Source organism: Microtus oregoni, unplaced genomic scaffold (genome assembly GCF_018167655.1).
Source record: "Microtus oregoni isolate MIOR12 unplaced genomic scaffold, Mior012 000059F_ref0000304, whole genome shotgun sequence".
Lineage (NCBI taxonomy): Eukaryota > Metazoa > Chordata > Mammalia > Rodentia > Cricetidae > Microtus > Microtus oregoni.
Genome location: NW_024543835.1, coordinates 9,132,506 through 9,143,869, shown reverse-complemented (window position 1 = coordinate 9,143,869; position 11,364 = coordinate 9,132,506). Strand labels below are relative to the sequence as shown.

Sequence of the window (11,364 nt, the reverse complement as noted above, 5' to 3'; positions counted from 1 at the left end):
GAGGGATTAGATAGGAATATGACAAAACATCTATAAACTATATAAACATACATATATATGTTGTATACTTATACAAATGACAAAGCATAAATATGCATATATGTCTATGCTATGCAATCCATATAACTATAAATGTAAAAATTATATGCTTATAATAAGAAATTTATGTAATAATGAATAAATTAAAAATATAATTGTTTATCTATGTATTATTTATATAATAAAATATGTTTATTTTAAAATGCACAGGAAACATATGGAAAAATAGAAATATAACCATTTCAGTACTAGTTAAACATTATAAAAAGCTAATAACAGTGATTCAGATAACTAAATTTATTCTACTGGAACAAATCAAAAGGAAAGCAAGTATGTGTTCTAAATTATGAATAACTGCATATAATAGGGAGAATAGACAGAATAAAACATTCTAACCCCATGTTGATCATGAACTTAAAAACATTTAGTTTTATTTATATAAATGAATGTTTTTCTTTCATGCCTGTATATATAATACGTGTGGGTCTGGTATTCACATAATGCAGAATTGCCAGATCCCCTGAACCTATAACTACAGATGATTGTGACCTCCCATGTGGGTGCTAAGAAAGAAACTTGGACCCTCTGCAAGAGCAGCAAGTGATCTTGACAGTTGAATCAACTTGTCAGTGGACAAGTTTGTTAGTATCTTAGAAGTCAGATCTTCATATTTGTTTTTAAGATTTTCTGTTAAATTTTTGTTAGGCAAATTCATATAGATATGCTACATGTATATACAAACATTATATGATATATGTACATACATAAAATAAATTCTGAATACTATTACTCTTATCCTCTTTTGTCCCTTTCATCCTAATTACTGGCCCAAATCTTTATATTTAATTAAAAATCAAATATTTTCAACACAATTATTTAAAATGTGAAAGTAAATGGATATGTTTAATTTCCTTTTCTTTCTATATGGTATAATTCTGTGGAATGTATGGTTCACTTTTCTATTTCATGTTACTGATGACATTAGAAAAAAAGGAATGTTCTTACCTAATGATTTCAACAGCACTTCCACTCAGTTTACTTTCTGTGCTTTATGTTATCTTTGGGACCCTAGTAAAAATGTGCTAACATGTGTTCATTTACTTTTGTGTTCTTTGGCTTTCCCTCTAATGCATATCTCCATAAAGCTTAATATGATTCCTAGGAAAGGCTGACACCTTTCTTCTGAGGGATGCAAAATGCAAGATGTAGTATCTTTTAGGTCCTCTGCAATCCACAATCTAGTGATTCCCATGCCAGTTCCTGAATCCTAACTAATGAATTTTAAAGTACTAATATCTAATTCTTATTCCCAAGTTGATTTTAAAGGTATATAGAGATTTAAAGTAGCATCCTCTCCTCTAGACACTTGGAAAAGTGTACATTTCAGTGGGTTCATAGAGAATATTTTATCTTCAAATGAGAAAGAGGTGGTCCTCCTTGTTATTAAAATAGTGACCACCACTGCTTGGTATATGGAAGGCTGATGTATATTGTTTCCACAGACAATTATCTATTTTGTGCCATCTATCCAATATGCTGACACATATTAATCTCCAATGCTGAGAAATTCATTGTCTCAACTCCATATCTTCCCATAATTGCCCATTACTCTCATATACCTAATCCTCTTGATAAATTCATTAAATTCTTGATTTCATTTCCATTTTTCACATTTATGGGACTATGTTGTCTACTTTTACTGAGGTCTAATTGATGTTCAAGATTTTGAGCTAAAGTTGGTTGAAGATAGATTTCATGATATGCCTTTAATGGTAACAAAGGTTTACAACAAATGCACACCACAAAAAAGACAAAGTCATTTTAAAACTATAGTTCTGCATATCTTCTAGATCTTTGCATTTTTCATCATTTTTTTTAAATTTATTTATTTATTAAAGATTTCTGTCTCTTCCCCGCCACCGCCTCCCATTTCCCTCCCCCTCCCCCCATCAAGTCCCCCTCCCTCGTCAGCCCAAAGAGCAATCAAGGTTCCCTGTCCTGTGGGAAGTCCAAGGACCACCCACCTCCACCCAGGTCTAGTAAGTTGAGCATCCAAACTGCCTAGGCTCCCACAAAGCCAGTACATGCAGTAGGATCAAAAACCCATTGCCATTGTTCTTGAGTTCTCAGTAGTCCTCATTGTCCTCTATGTTCAGCGAGTCCGGTTTTATCCCAGGCTTTTTCAGACCCAGGCCAGCTGGCCTTGGTGAGTTCCCAGTAGAACATCCCCATTGTCTCAGTGTGTGGGTGCACCCCTCGCCGTCCTGAGTTCCTTGTTCGTGCTCTCTCTCCTTCTGCTCCTGATTTGGACCTTGTAACTTCTTTTTTTTTAAATCGTTTTTATGGTTTATTTAACTTTATTTTATGTGCATTGGTGTGAAGGTATCAGATCCCCTGGAACTGGAATTTTAGACAGTTGTGAGCTGCCATGTGGGTGCTGGGAATTGAACCTGGGTCCTCGGGAAGAGCAGTCAATGCTCTTAACCGCTGAGCCATCTCTCCAGTCCATGGACCTTGTAACTTCTAATATGTCAGAAGTTTTATGTTTATTTTAGTTTTGAGTTTGACAAGGTTCTTAAGAAATAAATGTGCTTTGTGAATGACTTTAATAAATAATGTCTTTAATAAAACAGGTCTTGCCCTAGACAAAGGGATTCTTCTTGTCTGTAGATTTATATTTTACCATATTGGGCTGTCTTGAGTTAGAATGGTACCCATAGACTCATATATCTGAATGCTTGGTTTCTAGTTGGTGGAACTGTTTGGGATGGATTAGGAGGTATGGCCTTGGAGGACGTATGCTAGTAGGGATAGGTTTTGAGGTTTCAAAAGCCCAAGCTGGGACAAGCTCTGTCCCCACTCTTCCAGCTTTTAAATCAGTATGTAAGCTCTTAGTTACTATTCAATCACCATGCTAGCCTGTCTCCTGTTATGCTCCTTGCCAGGATGGTCATGGTTTACCTTGTGAAATTGTAAGCAAACCCCAATTAAATGTTTTCTTTTATAAGTTGTCTTAATCTTGTAGTCTCTGCAGAGTGATAGTTGGAAAAGTAACTAACATATATCTTTCCGTTTATTATATTGTAAAATATACTGTAAAAGAATGATTCTGCTAGTAAAATATATTTAAAAATTCTTGAGAATTACATGAAAATCTCTGGTCAGTGTTACAAAACCACATTCCCAGGACTCTGGAAACCAAAGCAGGAAAATCACAAATCTGAGGCTAGTTTCAGATGCTTAGTGACACCTAGCATTACACGAGTAAACCTAAAAACAATAGAAAGAAAGGAAATTCATTTTAAATATAAATTTGGGCTTGTATTAAAATAATGTTCAAATACAATTAAGATTAAACCGATATTGAAATTATGTCTTCTGAGATAAATAATATGTCATAATTTCTCAGGAGGAAATGTACATAATGTTCACATTCAACCAAAACTGAACTACAAACAATTACATAATATGAATAAAAGAGAGTATTAGAAAAAAACAGAATGTAAAATTTTATAACTTTTGGTAAGTAAGGATAACAACACCCTTACTGTCTAAATTAATATAATAATGCCAAATATATAGTCATTTATATAGTTTCTCATGCTTCTAAGTTTGTGTGCATTTGCTATTAATCAAAAACAATGTTTATACAGAGTAGTAAACGTTTCTGTAATCTCACAGAAATAACTTAAGAGAAGAGAGTTTTGTTTTAGCAACATTTTCAGAGGTTTTGTTCATCATGGCCTGGAGGTCATGGTGCAGCAAAGTTCAACCCATAGCAACTAGGAAGCAGAGCACAGAGAAAGGGATTAAGGGCATGTCCTTCAAAGACATGTAATCCAATGACTTAATTCCTCCAACCAATCTTATCTTTCCAAGTTTTCATTACCTAATCTAGAGTTTCAAGTTGATGCTCTGGACTGGGAAGGGTAGGCTGCTGCAGAATATTTGCAGGGTATGAGTCTGAAGCTGCAGCTCTGTATCTGGTACAGGAGTGCCTGAGGTAGAGGGCCGAAGGGGCCACCTGACTCAACAGTGCCTCCTGTATTTCCATGAACATTGCAGCACCACACAAGAGGAATTCAGGGAATATGACTCTAAGCACAGGCACTGTCAAAATGATGTCAGGCTGCATGTAGTTCTTCAGTTGGGCTCATAAGACTTAAAAAATACCAACATGGTATATACTCACTAATAAGTGAATATTAGCACCAGTAAGTGGCCAAGAAGCAAGTATTCCAAAATTGGAAGAAAAACACGATTCCAATCTCTGCTGTTGTGGATTGCGTCATAGTTATCCTTTATGTTTCAGCTAATATTCACTTATAAGTGAGTACATACCATGTTTATCTTTCTAGGTCTGGGTTACCTCTCTTAGGAGGATTCAAGGAAGGAACATAGGGGTGACACCCAGATCTCCCTGGGAAGGATAAATAGAAGAGATTTCACGAGTGGATTGAGGGTAAATGAGGATGAGAAAATGAGCAATCAGGTTGTGTGAGTGGGGGAGGGGAGGGAACAAGAGAAGAATACTAAAGAAACTACTGGAAAGAGGGGGGGCATTTTGGGATTGTATGAAAACCTGGTACAAGGCAATCTCCTATGTCAACAAGCATGACCCCCAACTTAGTCTCCTAGCAATAGCAGATATGTAGCATGAACTGGCCATCTCCTGTGACCTTACTGGTACGTAGCCCTGTTTTCATCAGAGAGGCTTCATCTAGTAACTGATAGAAACAGATGTAGATCCACAGCCAAACATTAGGTGGAGTTTGGGGAATCCAGCAAAAGAGAGGAAGGAATGATTGTAGGAGTCAGAGGGGTCAAGGACGTCACAAGAAAACCCACAAAATCAACTGATATATGTTCATGGTGGCTCACAGAGACTGATTTGACAACCAGGAAGCCTGCATGGGATTTACCTTGGCACTCTGGATATATGTTATAGCTTGGTTCTACTGTGGGACCCCTAACAGTGGGAACAGGGGCTGTCTCTGACTCTTTTATTTGACTTTTTGACTCTATTCCTCATACTTAGTTGACTTGCTCAGGCTTACGACATGGAGAGGTGTATAGTCTTACTGCAAATTTATATGCCATGTTTTGTTGATATTCACAGGAGATCTGCCCTTTCCTAAACAGAAATGGTGGAGGAGTGGATTAGGGGTATGGAGACAGAATGAGGAGTAACTGGGAAGAGAGGAGGGAGGGAGAACTGCAGCCAGGATGTAAAATCAATAAATAAATTTATTTAAAAAAATTAAAAACAGAAAAAAGAGTATTAAAAACATGATTCTAGAAAAATATAAAATATATTAGGGCAAAATAAACCAAAGAACAAAGATGCAGCTATAATGGTTTTGATGAAACACTGGCAATAATAAAAAGGAATTGAGGCTATGGCTTGATATGCATCCCTTGCAAGCATAAGGTTCTGAGTTTTACTAGAAATACACACATATGTTGTCAGTGGCATGGCTCAGAGACTAAATGTGTTCGCAAACAAAGCCTAGTGGCCCAAGTTTGAGTCCTATGACTCACAAAGTATATGAGCCAATCATTAAATTGCATCTCTAACTTGTTTTCATTGTATTCAATAAACATAAATACTATAAATATTTATTTTGGAACTTAAGGCAAATAGTAGGAAATTGGATAATACATAATTCATTGTCATACATTTATCTACTAAAATATATAATTCAGCATTTCCAGAAAATTTAATTTTATTATTGTGTAATCATCAAAACCTAAGTGTAGAACACTTTTATTACCCAACAATAAATTCCATACTCATCATCACACACTCTCTATTTACCCTTACGCTCCAATCCATGAAAATGATATTTCTTTCTTTTTTTTCTGAAACAGGGTTTCTCTGTATCTTTGAAACCAGTCATGGAACTCACTCTGTAAACAGGGAGTCCTCAAACTCACAGAGATCTACCTGTCTCTGCCTCCTGAGTGCTGGGATTAAAGGCGTGCACCACTTCTTCCCAGCTGAGAATCATATTTCTAAAATACAATTTTCCTATATGTATGAAATAATAGTGACAATAGTGCGTGACATTTGTAACTGGCTTATTTTATATATCACATCATTTCCAAAGGTTATTACTGTGATAATATTTATTTGTTACTTCATTACTGAATAATACATTTTGATTTTATTTTATGTGTGTGGATGTTTTGTCTACATGTGTGTCTGTGTACCACATGAATACCTGGTACCCAAGGAGGCCAGAAGATGACATTGGATCCCTTTGCCCTGGAGTTACAAATGGTTTTGGTCACCACAGGGATTGAACCTCTAAGCCATCTTTGCAGCCTGAATAGTACATTTTATCATTTTACACGTATTAGAATTGTTTCCTCTTTGGAGCTATTATAAATAGTGCAGTCATGGTTGTCCCTCTACATCCCTTCTGTTTATGCACCTCAAAGTATAATTACTTGGTCAAATGGTAACTTTAGGTCTAATAGTACGAGAAAATACCAAATTATTTTCTAAATTCCAAGCAGCATTTTTCATTCACATCTGAAAGTTTCCAAATATTTCAGTTTATCCACATCATCCAATCACATGGAAATGAAAGTCTTTTGATTACATTTATAGACAGTGGAAATTTAAAATAAGTTCACTTTTTTTTTTGTAGAAAGAGACATTTAATACTTTTTAAAAAATCAGGAGTAGAGTTCACTTCAGCCCGGGCTGGAGCGGGATATTGTTGCCCACTGGAGATGTGGAGTGTCGCCCCACATGCCAGGGTTGAGCCATAGGTTGTGGGAACACTGTAGAGAGGAATGTGATTGAGCCCAGGCTGGAGGCCTCACTTGCTGGCACCTGGCAGAATATGATGCAGAGCTGGGGCTGCGGTAGTTCTGCTGGTCAGAGAAGGGACCTGCCAGCTGCCTGTGGTAGCCTACAGTTGCAGGGTCACATGGACAGGTACCAAAGGAGCTGTCTCAAAGGAAAGTGCCAGGGACCTGGGAATGTCCTCTCTTTGGGGCCTTTGTGCTTGGCCTTCGGCATGGCTGAGGCTGGTTCTGTGGTCCCGTGGGAGATGTGCACATGTGTGCTGTGTGCACTTCTACATGTATAGCTGGTGCTAAGCATTTCTGTGTGTTAAGTTGGGGTACTGGCCAGCCTCAGCTTAAAGGATGGGGACTCCAAGGGCCCGCCTGCTTCTGGGGAGCCGGGAGAAGGGGCCAGGGCCCATCGCCAGCAATGGGCTGAGAGGGTTTGAAACAGGAGGAAGCTGCCACCATCAGGAAGGCAATAGGACCTCAGAGTGGGCCTTTCCAACTCTTAGGATGGGGGGTCCAGGGCTGGGAGAGTGAGGAGGTTCCCCTGGAGGAACGTTAGTGTTTCTAGAGCACCTTGGCGTTAGACTGCTGCCACAATGTGCAGGTAGTTGGTGCAGACGTGGTCACTGAGGCTGGGGCACTAGCACCTGCACATAGCTGAGCAGGAAGAAGCCCAACTGGCCGTGCAGCATCCCCTCGTACCAGTTCTCATCGATCTGGTTGATGAACGTGATGAGGTCGCCCTCGCAGAAGCCCAGCTCACTGTCATTCTCAGGCTCAAAGTCATATAGTGCCTTGCAGCTTGGCTGGTCCAGGGGTGGCATACTCCTGCTGGGGGTCCTGGCGGGCTTGTCTGCTGATCTCAATGACGAAGAAGCTGTGATCTTGGGTGCTGGGGCGGAGAGGAATCCCCCATTGGGCTGCTCTGGCTCTCCAAGGTCGAAGGGCTCTCGCGACCGGGGCTTGAACTCCTGCCTGGGGTGTGAGGAGGCTTCCTGCACCCCATGCTTCAGCTTGTCTGCCAGCTCCTCCAGGATCTGCACTGCCTGCCGATGTTAGTCCAGCTGGGCATCCATCCACCAGGGCTGAGAGCTGACTCACCTGCTCAATATCAGTCTCCAGGAGGTTGTGCATGCTGATCTCTGCCACCTCCTTGGACTCCTCAAACTTCTCCAGGGCCTGCCGCAGCTCCTCATCAGGAAGCCCTCCAGTTTCTTCAGGTGGTGCTGGATCTCCTTCAGATCCTTGTCACACAGATTCTGCAGTGGGTGGATGAAATTCTGTTTGACTTTAATGTCCAGTGAGTCCTTCACCTCAGCCAGGCGCTTCATGGACTCGCCTGCATCCAGCAGGGCATCACCCAAATTGGACTCTCTGCCAAGTTCCTTGCCGTGGAGGACCATGCATTTGCCCACCAGCCCCTCTGACTGTGGTTAGCCAGGGTTCTACACTTGGCCTCGGATCTTCGATATAGTGTTCGGCATCGTCAGCTTAGCCCATGAGGATGGGTTGGGTTGCAGGTACTCGATGGTTCTGACCAGCACCTCTGCCACAGCCTTGCTGGTAACATCCACCTTCTTTTCCATCTCTTTGAAGTCATTGCCAACCTTCTCGCTGACCAGCTGGCTCGCCTTGTATAACTGTTTCTTTTTTTTTATTTATTAAAGATTTCTGCCTCCTCCCCGCCACCGGCTCCCATTCCCCCCCCCATCAAGTCCCCTCCCTTGTCAGCCCTAAGAGCAATCAGGATTCTCTGCCCTGTGGGAAGTCCAAGGACCACCCACCTCCATCCAGGTCTAGTAAGGTGAGCATCTAAACTGCCTAGGCTCCCTCAAAGCCAGTACGTGCAGTAGGATCAAAAACCCATTGCCATTGTTTCTTTAGCCCCACGACCGACATGCCGCCTCCCTCCGTTGGTCGCCCCGCCCGCCTGGACTCAGGTTTCCTTCCTCCTTGCTGCCTCCGCCAAAGCACTTCGCCAGCTCTACCATAAGTTCACTTCTTAAATTATTTCTTTGCTTGTTCCTTTTTAATGAATAGAATCCCAACTTATTTTTAAAAATTGATCATTATTCTGTATTTTATAGAATTATATTGAGATAGTGTTTGTTGCATTCCTTAGTGTACTCGTTATGTAAGATAATGCCATTCAAGCTGGGGCAATAGCTTAGTCATAAAGAGCATGACACAGCCTGAGGGCTGAGTTTGATCCCCTAGAACCCATAGTAAAAAAAGATCAAAAGTAGTAGTACAAGCTTGTGGGCACAGCACTGGTGTGGCAGAGACAGATTCCTGAAGGAAAGCAGCATACCCCACCACTTTAGCCTTTATCGTGTACTGCTTGCCGTACCCAGGAACTTAAGAGCTTCAGGTGTGTCAGAAGTCATGTAAAGACGGTGAAGCTCCCTTAAAAACACAGAGGCCTGCAGCCAGCTAGCCTAGTATAAACAGTAAGGCTTGTGTCATTGAGAGTGTTTGTCTCAAAATGCAAGATGATGGCTCCTGAGGAACAATACTCATTTTCTTCTGCATGTGTATGTAAAATGAAATGTACACACACAAACATGGACATATTTAGAAAAGAAGAAGAAAGTTTTTCAAAAAAATCATACCATTTGAAAATAGAAAAGATTTCTCTTCATTTCCAACATTTTGCATACCTTTCATTTAGTTCATCTATTTGTTCTACATAAAACTTTCATTATTATATTATACTGTATTTCTACAAATTCTTTCTTAATATTTATTTAATTTACGAAAAGTTGTGTGGGGGGGAGTGTATATGTGTGTACCACATGCATATAGGAACCTGGGGAGGTCAGAAGAGATTATGGATCCCCTGGGACTGGAGTTATAAAAGGTTGTAAGCTGCTATATAGGTGCTGGGGAAAAAGCTGGAGTCCTCTGCAAGAGCAGTACATGCTCTTAGACACTAAACCATTTTCCAGCCTCCTGCTAAAAAATTTTCAATGAAACGTTGAGCCATCTCTGGATTATGCGTTTTACAAACTTTTATTTGTTTTCATTTTCACTTCTTGTAGGGAAAAGGAGGATTAAATCTGCTATGTGTTCATTTGGATGTCAAAATAAACCACAAATGGCTACTTCTTAGTTTTAAAATCATGTAAAAGGAAGATAAAATTTTAACAAAGCATAAGATCACCAGTGAGATAGTAATACTAAAATCAAATAACTGTAATTAAAAAGAACCATACACACTAAAGAAGGAACAATCTGCAATCATGTTTACTTTTGTTATCCAGGAGGATAACTACATGTTTTTCTTCGAGTTCACCTTCTTATTTAGCTTCTCTAGGATCACAAATTATAGACTCAATGTCCTTTATTTATGGCTAGAATCCACTAATGAGTGAGTACATACCATATTCATCTTTCTGGGTCTGCGTTACCTCACTCAGGATAGTGTTTTCTATTTCCATCCATTTGCATGCAAAATTCAACATGTCATTGTTTTTACTGCTGAGTAGTACTCTAGTGCATATAAATTCCACACTTTCTTTGTCACTTCTTCCAATGAGGGGCATCTAGGTTGTTTCCAGGTTCTGGCTATTACAAATAATGCTGCTATGAACATAGTTGAAAAAAATGCTTTGGAGTATGATAGAGCATCTCTTGGGTATATTCCCAAGAGTGGTATTGCTAGATCCTGGGGTAGGTTGATCCTGAATTGATGGAGGAAGGTCATTGGTTAAAAAATAAAGAAACTGCCTTGGACCATTTTATTGGTTAGAACATAGGTGGGTGGAGTAAACAGAACAGAATGCTGGAAGGAAGAGGATGTGAGCTCAGACCGACAGCTCTGCTCTCTGGAGCAGAGGCCATGCTCCCCTCTCCTGGGCACACGTGATGAAGCTCCGATCCAGGATGGACGTAGGCTAGAATCTCCCCAGTAAGCACACCTTGGGGTGCTACACACCTTATTAGAAATGGGCGAGTCCAGTTGCGAAAGTTAGCCAAGAAGAAGCTAGATATAATGGGCCAAGCAGTGTTTAAAAGAATACAGTGTCCGTGTAATTATTTCGGGGCATAAGCTAGCAGGCGGCCAGGGTGCTGGGAACACAGCCCTACCGCTCCTTTTACTACAGAATGGCGCCCAGATGTGTGCACAACTGAATCCACTGAAAGCCTGAGAAAGCTTGGGAAAGAGTAAAGCATGTTTTCTTGGTAGCAACAATTTCTTGGGTCTACTCTGCTTGCTAGAGGCAAGCAAGCGCTCTCATTTAAGAGAGGTTTCCAGACTCAGCTTTAGCTGCAAAACCCTGCAGCTCATTAAGAGGTCCTGCCACGAAACACTTAAACAGTATTGACGAAAAGTTGAATGCATGCTTTTCGGTTTTCAGCCATAGCAGGAAAAAAGCTGTGCCATTTAATAATGCCAGCTTTCTGGGCTGTACTGCCAGGGAAAACTCTGACTCTTTTACGCAGGCGGTTCGTGCAGTTTGCAAGCACAGGCTGCTGCAACTTACTTGCTGGCAGGGACCTTGAAATGCCATAGAG

General features: G+C 40.4%; 1 pseudogene; it reads right to left on the bottom strand.

The window, feature by feature from the left end:
- Window positions 1–7,469: 7,469 nt before the first annotated feature.
- LOC121439042 lies at window positions 7,470–8,486 on the bottom strand (annotated as a pseudogene).
- Between the last annotated feature and the right edge of the window lie 2,878 nt (window positions 8,487–11,364).